General features: G+C 47.3%; 1 protein-coding gene across 3 annotated transcripts in view; it reads right to left on the reverse strand.

The window, feature by feature from the left end:
* Positions 1–12,460, reverse strand: part of NKAIN4 (sodium/potassium transporting ATPase interacting 4) — a gene marked incomplete at its 3' end in the record, with an annotated part of 105,621 nt that overhangs the window by 61,217 nt on the left and 31,944 nt on the right. The gene's annotated exons all lie outside the window — the stretch shown is intronic.

A 12,460-nucleotide genomic window follows, 5' to 3' on the forward strand; every position in this document is an offset into this window, starting at 1 on the left:
CATACACCAAGACCGACTGTGTACCAAAGAAACTAAAAAATTTTTTATGCTCACAATAAATTCAGCAGGGCAGTATGAACAAGTTCCAATTCCCTGTGGAGTGCATTGCCCGTACATGCATTCATTCTGCAGTATTTCGAACCTGCAAATATTTGAGGGTGCTTTGCATCCGGGTGGATTTGGGCGGGGAGGTTGCTGCAAAAGAAATGGGATTGACTACACACTACACACACACAAAGAGGCAACGTGATGCCTAGATAAGAGGCCCTTATAAGCCAGGAACAGCAGCGGTATTCAGAGTAAAGAGATGTTTGCACAGATGGAACAAATGGAAGAATGCCATGTTGAATTCAACCCAATGTACCTTAGTTACCCATGTCCGTTAATTTCCATGTGATTTGTCTGAGTATCACCCACCCCTTCTGTTTGATGGACTCATGCAGGAGAACTCTGGGGATCATGCCCACTGCCTCTTCTCTCGTCTTTGCGGGATACAGCTAACAATCATTCTCGCTCTTCTTTTTTGACAGCTTTGAAAGCCGCATTCTTCAACTCCGAGGGAGCCAATTTAATTAAACAGCCAGACAGGTACCATCAGCAATCTTGCAGGAAGCACGCGAGCTACTGAATGAACAAGTCCCATACCTGGGAAAGTGGCACTGGAAGGTTATTATTCATTTCAAAATCAATTTTCTCTGCATCATCAGAGCCAGCGGCAATGTGTTAAGCCCTTAATCTTTCATTAGAAGGATCAAAGCACAAATGGCGGCGACATTTAGGAGTCCCGGATTCTGGCTGGCTGGCTGGAGGACACGTGACCGCAATCAGTTTATCCAATCGGGCATTTAATTGGCTTTGTTTGTTACTTTGAGCCCAGAAATGTAGATAAAGCACCAGCCCGTCCATATATTAGTTTACCTATTTAGCAAGGAAACCCTTCAGTGGTGTATGTTACAGAGAGATAACCCATGCCTTCTGGATTTTGCGAGAAGTGAGCTTGACTTTGCTTCCTGCCTGCAATCACTAGGACCAAAGAGTGTCATGATCCAAAGCAGCAACTACAGTGGTACCTCGGATTAAGTACTTAATTCGTTCCGGAGGTCCGTTCTTAACCTGAAACTGTTCTTAACCTGAAGCACCACTTTAGCTAATGGGGCCTCCTGCTGCCGCCACGCCACCGGAGCACGATTTCTGTTCTCATCCTGAAGCAAAGTTCTTAACCTGAAGCACTATTTCTGGGTTAGTGGAGTCTGTAACCTGAAGCGTATGTAACCTGAAGCGTATGTAACCTGAGGCACCACTGTATATCTAGATTCCACACAGAATGTAGTTAAACATTCTTACAAAAGGGACTGGTGGCCATCAACTTAGATGGCTTTAAAAGAGGATCTGACAGATTCACGGAATAAAAGGCTATCAAAAACTAGTAGTCACAAGGCTTGTGTTCTCCCCAGTGGCATAGCGCAGGTTGCTGATGGCCGGGATGGGGCAAGTGTTGTGCCCCCTGGTGGACTGGGCAGCCCGGCAGCGCTGGGCCATCAATGAGGAAATCTGCCACCGCACACTTCCATAGCTTCCATTTGGTTCTGAGTATTTTGCCTTGTTCATGTGCCATGGAATCTTGACTTCTGCCCCTTCTGCTTGCCATTGTGCCTGTACTGCTCTCACCCAGAATGAAGATCTTTTCCTTACTTTCCAGTAAGTGTCGTTGTCCTTGTGCGCTGGGAGGGCAACCCAACCAAATCATTATCTAGCTCACAAGAAACATCAGAGCATATGCTCCTCTAAAAGAACAACTCCTATTAAACAAGACGGAAACCTGATTGAATTTTTTCTTAATCAATTATTTGGCAGAGTTTTACTTAATTAATCTGTCAATTAAATGTGCATAAATTTGCATGCACTAAAACAATGCTTCTGAAGCCAGAGGCTTTCTTTATTTCTTTATGTTTCGTCGTAGCCGTCATCGAAGGCATTCATGCCCTCCTACATGAGAGAAAGGGAGGTAGGCCTCTTTAGACATCTTGCCATCTGCAATTTTTAATTGCATTTTTTAATTGCATGGAAAAAAGAGAGAGTCTGCTGTCTGTTTAATCGGTGGCAACTTCTTAACTGATGGATCAAATTTAACTAATTGAACACCACAGCTCCATACTTTTAAAGCATGCATGAAGGGATGAGGATTTTGCTGCAGGTTGCCAGGGGAAGCCACTTGGCTATTAGGAAACCTCCCAAGTCCTGAGATAGTCTGCTCATTTGGGAGCTTCCTGCCTCCAAAGCCCCGCCTATGATATCCTTGGAGATGCCTGATTGGCCACTGCAGGAAGCAGGATGCTGAACTAAATGGACTGTTGGTGTGATCATAGGGATACGGGTGGTGCTGTGGTCTAAAATCACTGAGCCTCTTAGGCTGCCCGATTGGAAGATCGGCAGTTCGAATCCCCACAATGGAGTGAGCTCTCGTTGCTCTGTCCCTGCTCCTGCCAACCCAGCAGTTCGAAAGCACACCAGTACAAGTAGATAAATAGGTACTGCTGTGGTGGGAATGAAAACGGCGTTTCCATGCGCTCTGGCTTCTGTCACGGTGTCCTGTTGTGCCAGAAGCAGTTTAGTTATGCTAGCCACATGACTTGGAAAGCTGTCTGCAGACAAACACCGACTCCCTCGGCCTGAAGTGAGATGAGCGCTGCACCCCATAGTCGCCTTTGACTGGACTTAACAATCTAGGGGTCCTTTACCTTACCTTTTACCTTTACTCAGATCAGATCAGGTGAACCCCTTTTGGTACGGTGGATCCTTCCTCCATCTGTAATAATGACAAGGCCTGCCAGACCCAAGACGAAAGGCTTTCCAGAGACATGGGGCCATGACAAAGAAGGCGCTGTCCTAGAACTCAACTATCTAACTGCTATCAGAGGTGGGCAGGAGAGAGTGCCTGTCACTGACATTAACATGTAGGTGGGCTGAGATGAGTGCATAAGAAGGTAAGATGAACCTACTGCTCTGAGCTCTAGCAAGAAGAATGCCCAGTGGCCCTGCCATCCTTCCCCAACCTGGTGCCCTCCAGATGCAGTTGGACTCCAATTCCCATGAGCGCTGTAACCCCATAGTTACCTGTGACTGCACTTAACCATCCAGCGGTCCTTTACCTTTGCCCTGGTCTGATCCCAGCAGTGCTCTTCTTAGGTTCACCTGACTACTGCCCAGTACCTGCCAAACTCAGCCAACCAGTTCCCTTCTGTTTCTGCCATGTAGCCATTCCTTAGATGGTTTGCCTTGCACTGATATGCAATTACTCATTTTGTCAGCATCGCAGCTTGTGATGCCAGGATTTGATCTTGGCAAGGGCTAGGGAACAAGTGCCTATGCTGGCTATGACGTAGTGCAAGCACAGAACGGAATACAAGAAGCAGGAGGTACCAAATTTTGGGCCCACACAGGGCTCCACTGAAATTTGAAAGACCAAAGTCTGCACCTGCTGGCTGGTATAAATTGGCATACAGAGGTCTGAGAGGTTTAGCACATGGGTAGGCAGACTAAGGCCCCGGGGCCGGATCCGGCCCAATCGCCTTCTCAATCCGGCCTGCAGACGGTCCGGGAATCAGCGTGTTTTTACATGAGTAGAATGTGTCCTTTTATTTAAAATGCATCTCTGGGTTATTTGTGGGGCCTGCCTGGTGTTTTTACATGAGTAGTGAAATATACTCAGAGTCGCAAAGTGATTTCATGCTCTTTATTCAGCTCATAGTGGTGAGGAGGAATGAATCAAAGTCCCCTCAAAGTATCTGCTTTATATACATTATTTACACAATGGGCTGCACATGATTGGCTAATTCCGGAATTCTACTGTAAGCCAATCAGGTTGTGGATTCACTTCTATCTGGAGCATGATTGGGTGGTTCCTGCCAACCAATCATACTGCTGCATTGTTCTAGGACCAATCAGACTGCTGCATTCTGAATCCTATTGTTCTAGGACCAATCAGACTGCTGCAGTTTGGATCCTATTCAACTCAGTACATAACAAGTAGAATGTGTGCTTTCATTTAAAATGCATCTCTGGGTTATTTGTGGGGCCTGCCTGGTGTTTTTACACAAGTAGAATGTGTGCTTTCATTTAAAATGCATCTCTGGGTTCTTTGTGGGGCATAGGAATTCGTTCATTTTCTCTCTCCAAAATATAGTCCAGGCAAGGTCTGAGGGACAGTGGACCGGCCCCCTGCTGAAAAAGTTTGCTGACCCCTGATTTAGGAGATGCAAAGTTATTAGTTCATCAGATTGCAAATACTGCGACTGTCCTTGGTTACTGGGACCTCGCTCTAATATCATTTATTTCTCAGATTTATTTCAGAGAGGCATTTTTAAAGCCCTGGTGGATCAGACCATTGGCCCATCTGGTCCGGCATCCAGAGGCGAAGCTCAGCCAGTGAACTTCTTTATCTGAATGGGGATTTGAACCCTGAACTCTCAGGTCCTAACACCAATGTAGGTTTTGACCTGTTCCTGTAACCTACTGTAATTCAATCAGGCTTCTCGGCAGTGGCCCCCTCCCTGTGGAACGCCCTCCCATCAGATGTCAGGGAGATAAAAGAATTACATAACCTTTAGAAAACATCTGAAGGCAGCCCTGTGCAGAGAAGTTTTTAATGTCTGACATTTTATTATTTTTTATGTTTTGCTGGAAGCTGCCCAGAGTGGCTGGGGGGAAAACAATATTATTATTATTATTATTGAGGTCGTTATTTCTAGCTGCATATCCGTAATAGGAGGAAAAATCCTACCTCCATATACATGCTCTTTGTGATTAAATGAATGCAGATCAGGCTCTGATAAGCTAAATGAAAGCAGCAGGCAGAGCGGAGCAGAGTCTGTCACAATGATTGTGATTATGCAGATGGAGTGAAGGCTCAGTACTGATTCATGTAGCTGTTGCCAGACCTCCAGGTCTGACCTGAAGTCTCCCGGTTTGCCTGGTCCCTTCCTGGTGGCAGGTGCTGGGCTTGACTCTCCAGATGGATCAGAGGGTCTTTTATTGTCATAATAACAACAAAAACAAAGGCAGCAGCAGCGATAACACTGAGAGGAACTTGCAAGCTTCATAGAATCATAGAATCATAGAGTTGGAAGAGACCACAAGGGCCATCGAGTCCAACCCCCTGCCAAGCAGGAAACACCATCAGAGCACTCCTGACATATGGTTGTCAAGCCTCTGCTTAAAGACCTCCAAAGAAGGAGACTCCACCACACTCCTTGGCAGCAAATTCCACTGTCGAACAGCTCTTACTGTCAGGAAGTTCTTCCTAATGTTTAGGTGGAATCTTCTTTCTTGTAGTTTGGATCCATTGCTCCGTGTCCGCTTCTCTGGAGCAGCAGAAAACAACCTTTCTCCCTCCTCTATGTGACATCCTTTTATATATTTGAACATGGCTATCATATCACCCCTTAACCTCCTCTTCTCCAGGCTAAACATGCCCAGCTCCCTTAGCCGTTCCTCATAAGGCATCGTTTCCAGGCCTTTGACCATTCTGGTTGCCCTCCTCTGGACACGTTCCAGTTTGTCAGTGTCCTTCTTGAACTGTGGTGCCCAGAACTGGACACAGTACTCCAGGTGAGGTCTGACCAGAGCAGAATACAGTGGCACTATTACTTCCCTTGATCTAGATGCTATACTCCTATTGATGCAGCCCAGAATTGCACTGGCTTTTTTAGCTGCCGCGTCACACTGTTGGCTCATGTCAAGTTTGTGGTCAACCAAGACTCCTAGATCCTTTTCACATGTACTGCTCTCAAGCCAGGTGTCACCCATCTTGTATTTGTGCCTCTCATTTTTTTTGCCCATTTTTTCATCCCAGCAGGAACTGGCTCATTTTTTTTGCTCATTTTTTCATCCCAGCAGGAAATGGCTGTAACTTATAGAACAGACACTCTGGGGAATCTGCCCCTTTCTCCCACTTAACCTCCGTCTCCAGGACCCATGGCCATGACATTACCAGGGCTCTCCTCCCTTGACATCACCAGGGGCTGGGTCTCAGGTCTGTGCCCTGAAATCTCAGAGTCTGGGATGCTCCTGACCTGGCAACCCTAGATCCCTGGCGTGAAGTTAGGTGTGTTATTTATTTATTATTTTTATTTATTCATCGAATTTATATACCGCCCTATACCAGGGGGGGTCTCAGGGCAGTTCACAGAATAAAATCAAGATATAAAATCACAAAATACATAATAAAAATAAATGCAACAACCCAGTAGCTCCCCTCCCCACAAAAACAACTTTTTTAAAGGGTATAGGATATAAATTGGATCAACCAAAGGAACGTTTTTGCCTGGTGCCTAAAGGTTTATAATGAAGGTGCCAGGTGAACTTCCCTGGGGAGAGCATTCCACAGACAGGGAGCCACTGCAGAGAAGGCCCCGTTCTCGTGTTGCCACACTACGGACCTCTCGAGGAGGAGGAACACGAAGGAGGGCTTCAGAAGATGATCTCAGGGTCCAGGTAGGTTCATATGAAAAGAGGCGGTCCTTGAGGTATTGCGGTCCTGAGCCATTTAAGGCTTTATAGGTCAAAACCAGCACTTTGAATTGGGCCCTGAAACTAATTGGTAGCCAGTGCAGTTGGACCAGGACCTGTGCAATATGCTCAAACCGTCTTGCTCCGATAAGCAACCTGGCCACTGTTACAAGTACCGTATTTTTCGCTCTATAAGACGCACCAGGCCACAGGACGCACCTAGTTTTGGGAGGAGGAAAACAAGAAAAAAAATATTCTGCATCTCAGAAGCCAGAACAGCAAGAGGGATCGCTGCGCAGCGAATGCAGCGATCCCTCTTGCTGTTCTGGCTTCTGGGATAGCTGCGCAGCCTGCATTCGCTCCATAAGACACACACACATTTCCCCTTACTTTTTAGGAGGGAAAAAGTGAGTCTTATAGAGCAAAAAATACAGTATATCCACATTTTCAGCAGTGAAGGTATGAGATTACTTGGCTGATTTTTGCATTCGTTGAAAAAAGCGGAAATTGTGGGGCGTCAGCGACTCGTTAGATGAACCAACACATTACTAGCAGTTATCAAATTATAACAGCATGCATTTAAATGTGAGCCTTCACATAAAACGCAGGTGCAGAGAGGTAGGGCATAATTTGACTCTTCTTCCCCAGAGTTCCCCCCACCCCAGTCTAAATGTATCACCAGAAGAGGAAGAGTGTATGCAGAGAAGGGGTGTCATAGCTGGGGAAGAAAGACTTAACCTGCCTTGGGGAGGGAGAGATTAACTCTACTCTGTCACTGTGCTGGGCCCAGGGGTAACCCGTGAAACGCGGTCCAGGACCGGACCAGAATCTGAAGGTTCCGCTAGGAGTCAGTACGACAGGGCCAAGACAGGACACGAAGCAGGAAACCAGGCAAGGACAAGTGCAAGATCTGGCATACAGCAATGTTGCTCCCGCAACCTGGGGCGGGGTCCGACAGCCTTTTATCTTTGTCGGGGTAATGGCCAGTCCTGATCCCCCGGCAACTCACCTCCCTGTTTCTCCTGAAGGCGAGCACTCCTCCTGCGAGTATTCAGCTCTCTCCTTCTCTCAGACCTTAGTCTCTGCAGCTCGTGAGACGTCGGTGGGTTACTAGACCCAGAAGCCGCCTCAGCCTCCCCTGACCCAACCAGTAGTGGAGCAGCTGTAAGTGATGGCCCAGCTGGAGGCAATGAGGGAATCCCCGCATCTGGAGCCAGGGCAGGCTCAGGCCCCTGACTCGGCCCAGCTGGTGTTCGTTGCAGGGGAACCTGTGCAGACTGGGACTCTTCAGGATCAGGCCCCAGACTTGGTTCAGGTGATGCCTGAGGCAAAGGATCCAGTGCAGACTGAGACTCCTCTGGTTCTGAGTCTGAGCCCTAGTCCCAGACCATCACAGTCAGAGAGCTGTCTGTCCAGGCAAGATTGCTGCTCTGGGCAGCCAGAGTTTGGTAGCTTCTGGTGGGAAATGTCATTTTTTTTAATACTCAGATGTTTTAGGCAAGTGAGGAGAACAGAGGGAGGGGGCTGGTCTACTTAGTTTTGCCGCCATGACCATAAAGTGACCATTACTGTTCCTAAGTTAATGGTACGATGTGTTTGGGACGGGGCATTTATTTCTCAGGCAAAAGACTGTGTGGCCCCCAAACACAATCTATTACCTTTCCCTCCCTGCGACCGCTCTGACCGTAATTCTCCTTGCACTGTCAGGAAAGGAAACTTCAGAAAGCGGAGAGGAACGAGACAGATGTGCATCTTCAGAGACATCTGGAACGTGAGTGCAGAAATATCTATAGGAGAATCTGGCACAGTTTCCCAAACTCCCTTCCAGATTCCATATTTGCACAGCAACGTCACCGATGCATGGAAACACACCCAGCCTGGATAATCCTTTGCAAGTGATCCTTGAGGCCTGCGGTGGATGTTAGTGCAAAGGGGACAAATCTGCTAAAGTGCTTAATGCTCCAACTATATTAATTAGCAACAGGGATGCGGGGGAGTGGCAGGGAAGAGCAACCATCTGGCTTGAAAAAAAAGAAGAAAAGAGACCATCCAAGGTCCACAGGCAATAACAAACAGAATGACTCAAATGAGTTGTGTACTCAAGACAGCTCAACAGGATCAGCTAAGCAAACTCAGCGTCAAAACTGGCCCAAACTTGTTGGTTTTTCAAGAGATAGGAGGACTATAAGAACGGATCTGTTTCCTTCTTGATCTTAGTCATAGGGTTCATTCAGATGACCTGATTATTGAGCATTCATCCTTTGTGGGGGTTTTTATACGTCTCCAGTCTTGAAAGGGATACTGTAGGCATCTGAATACAAGTTACAGTTGTACCTTGGATCCCAAACGCCTTGCGAGTCGAACGTTTTGGCTCTCAAACGCCACAAACCTGGAAGTGAGTGTTCCGGTTTGCAAGTGTTCTTTGGAACCTGAACGTCCGAGGCAGCTTCCAATTGGCTGAAGGAGCTTCCTGCAGCCAATCGGAAGCCGCACCTTGATTTCCAAATGTTTTGGAAGTCAAACGGACTTCCAAAATGGATTCCGTTCGACCTCTGAGGTACCACAGTACTGGAAACCACAGGAGGGAAGAGTTACTATTGTACTCAAGTCCTGCTTGCATCTGGTTGGTCAGTGTGAAAACAGAATGCTGAACAAGATCTGCCTTTCTTCTCATCCATCAGGGCTTTTCTAATTTCCTTACACCTTCCCGTTAATCCTCAGCGCATTTCCCCATCATTCCCCTAACAACAAAAAGCCTGTTGTTGCTTTTTAAAAGGTGGATTTGTTGCAACAGAGCTTTAATCCACTTTTAACGGCACAAACCTAAATTTACAGCTTGCGCTTGACCGCCTCCTGCCGAAAAGGAGTGTCCTGGGGGCACCCAGGGACTGTGTCATAATAACACACAGGGGCATGGGAGCCAAAGCAGAAGTCCCAGCTCAAATAGGGACTGTAGCTGGGAGGGCCAAGATGAAGGGGGAAATCGCTCAGTTGGAAGCTACAATCAGTGGCGGAATTTGGGATTTCAAATTTCAGAGGCATCCTGTGGAACGCCCAAAATTGGTGCCCCCTGCCTCTTGCCTTGTGTTCTAAGTCATTGTTATGGCACCCGTTCAGCTCGGTGCCCAGTGAGGGCAAACCAGTCGCCAGTGGCGTGCGGTGAAATTTTTTGTAGGGGGGAAGTTAGGGCCAGAGACGGCAGCTTGCGAGGGCGATTGGGGGGAGCGAGGTCCTGACAGCGTGAGCTCTGCGCCTCATTCCCTAAGCCAGGCAGTAGCTTCCTATCAGCCCATACAGAGGTCAGCAAACTTTTTCAGCAGTGGGCCAGTCCACTGTCCCTCAGACCTTGGCTGGACTATATTTTGGAGGAAAAAAATGAACGAATTCCTATGCCCCCCAAATAACCCAGAAATGCATTTTAAATAAAGGCACACATTCTGCTCATGTAAAAATACCAGGCAGGCCCCACAAATAACCCAGAGATGCATTTTAAATAAAAGGACACATTCTACTCATGTAAAAACACGCTAATTCCCTGACCATCCGTGGGCTGGATTTAGAAGGCGATTGGGCCAGATCCGGCCCCTGGGCCTTAGTTTGCCTACCCACACACTAATGGGAGTTGTCGTCCAAAACATTTGGAGAGCACCAGGTTGGGGGAGGTTGATTTAAAGACCTTTGCTCCCCTGGCCAGTGATGATCTATCAATAACTTTTATCGGCTCTCTTGAAAGAGAGAGGATGCTGAGACAAGTCGTCCCTAAATGCAACTACTCAGAGTCCTAGCGGCTTGCGGGGTTCAGGTGCCAAGATTTAACAGTGGCTTGACAAATTACGTGGGAGCCAAGTTGCATTTTTCTTTTTTTAAAAAAAGATAAATAAATAAAGGGGTTTACTTTCACCAGCGTTCCGAAACAAAGCTCGACACAACGTCACAACTGAGATGCGTGCAATTCCTTACTCCAGCATAAGGCATCTCCCTGGATCACTTAGCACTAATTAGTCACTCTCCCACACTTCATTTTATGCATTGCATGCTGGGGGGCAGGGGGGGCAGGGAGGCTTAAGGAGAGAGCAGTACAGCCTAACTGTGAATTATAGCCAGGGACGTTAGGTTATCTGTGCCAACTCAGCAAGAGCAGGGAAAATGCCAGAAAATGTGCTGTTGCCTGTGGAATGATAACACTATTCAGAAATCCATTTAAAAGTGTCAAAATGAGGGTGTGCGTTGGAGGGAGGGGAAATTAACAGTGCAATCCAGTGTGGTTTGGTTGTGAGAGTGTTGGGCTAGCCCCTGAGTGACCAGGGTTCAAATCGCCTCTTGGCCACGGAGCTCGTCCCATGACCTTAGGCCAGTCGCTATTTCTCGGTTGTTGTTGTGTACATGGGACCCACACTTGCCAGTTTAAACTTGGCAAAGTCTAGTGCTTTCCCCCCAACTCCATCATTTCCATAACCATCCCCGGCTCAAAAGCCACCCAGCAGAGCCTAAGGTCACAGTTTCCTTGCCCAATACTTGCTTGAGTTTATGAAATCTCTCTTTTTTCCCTTCCCCTCCTTCATTTCCAGCAACGGTTGTCAGGGAAACATACCTTGGGGGCTCTGAACTTCCACCCCAGCATCTCTCTCCAGCTCCAAGAGGTCAAAAGAGTAATTAAGCAAGAGGGGGCTGTTTGCCACTCCGTCTCCAAAATATGTTTGGTCAGCACTGCCATTTAATAAAATAAACACTGTTCCATATTAGGTTCGGTCTGTCTTCTTCCTGGGAGATGGATGCTCTCGCACCTTGAAGCTGTTGACATTCAAAATTGCAAAACAGAAATAAAAGCAGAGAGAGGCTGGTGGTCCCTTCAGGATGGTTCCTTCAGGCAGACATCTTCTCATTCCTGGTGACGGACATGAGCTTTCTACCAGCCCAACTGTTAAAAAGGGCTGCCTGTGGCTGTTGATCCATTTCTGCAACCAACAGCAAAGTGAGTCGTGCCCAAAACATAGATTGCCCACTGGAACAACAACTCGCAATATGGAGGGTTGCTCTTTGCTGATTTAGGGCAGGGTTGCATTGCTGCATTAATTTAAACCAGTTCCATTAAGTGGTTCGAAGCAAGGCGCCAACTAAGAGAGACCAAGATTTGCATAGTTTCACCACTGTGGGAGAGTTATCCCACCCGACACATCCCAGTATCCGAATTTCCAGTTGGAATTAAAGCAGGGCAGAACTGGCCCTGATGTTGGAATCCTGGAACGTTTACAGAACAGAACTGCTCCATTGCACTTATCCCTAAGATCGCAGTCCACCTCCCCAAAAATGTCCGAAGTGGTTGTTGTTATTTGTTGTTTAGTCATGTCCAACTCTTTGTGACCCCATGGATCAGAGCACGCCAGGCACTCCTGTCTTCCACTGCCACCCGCAGTTTGGTCAAACTCACGCTGGTAGCTTCGAGAACACTATCCAACCATCTCGTCCTCTGTCGTCCCCTTCTCCTTGTGCCCTCCATCTTTCCCAACATCTTTCCAGGGAGTCTTCTCTTCTCATGAGGTGGCCAAAGTATTGGAGCCCCGCTTCAGGATCTGTCCTTCCAGTGAGCATTCAGGGCTGATTTCCTTAAGGATGGATAGGTTTGATCTTCTTGCAGTCCATGGGGCTCTCAAGAGTCTCCTCCAACACCATAATTCAAAAGCATCAATTCTTCGGCAATCAGTCTTCTTTATTGTCCAGCTCTCACTTCCATACATCACTACTGGGAAAACCATAGCTTTAACAATATGGACCTTTGTTGCCTGTTTCCCCTCTACCTTTGAGTCCTAACAAAGTTCTTTAACCTGACCGCTGGAGTGCATGTGTTTGCTTAAGCTTCAGGGTTTAAGAATCCCCACATGCCTATTCGCTCGACATCCAGGGCTACTGGGAGTTCAGAATTGAAGCTATAAGTGACCAGCATGCTCTCCTGAGG

Source organism: Podarcis filfolensis (genome assembly GCF_964270895.1).
Source record: "Podarcis filfolensis genome assembly, chromosome: 6".
NCBI lineage: Eukaryota > Metazoa > Chordata > Lepidosauria > Squamata > Lacertidae > Podarcis > Podarcis filfolensis.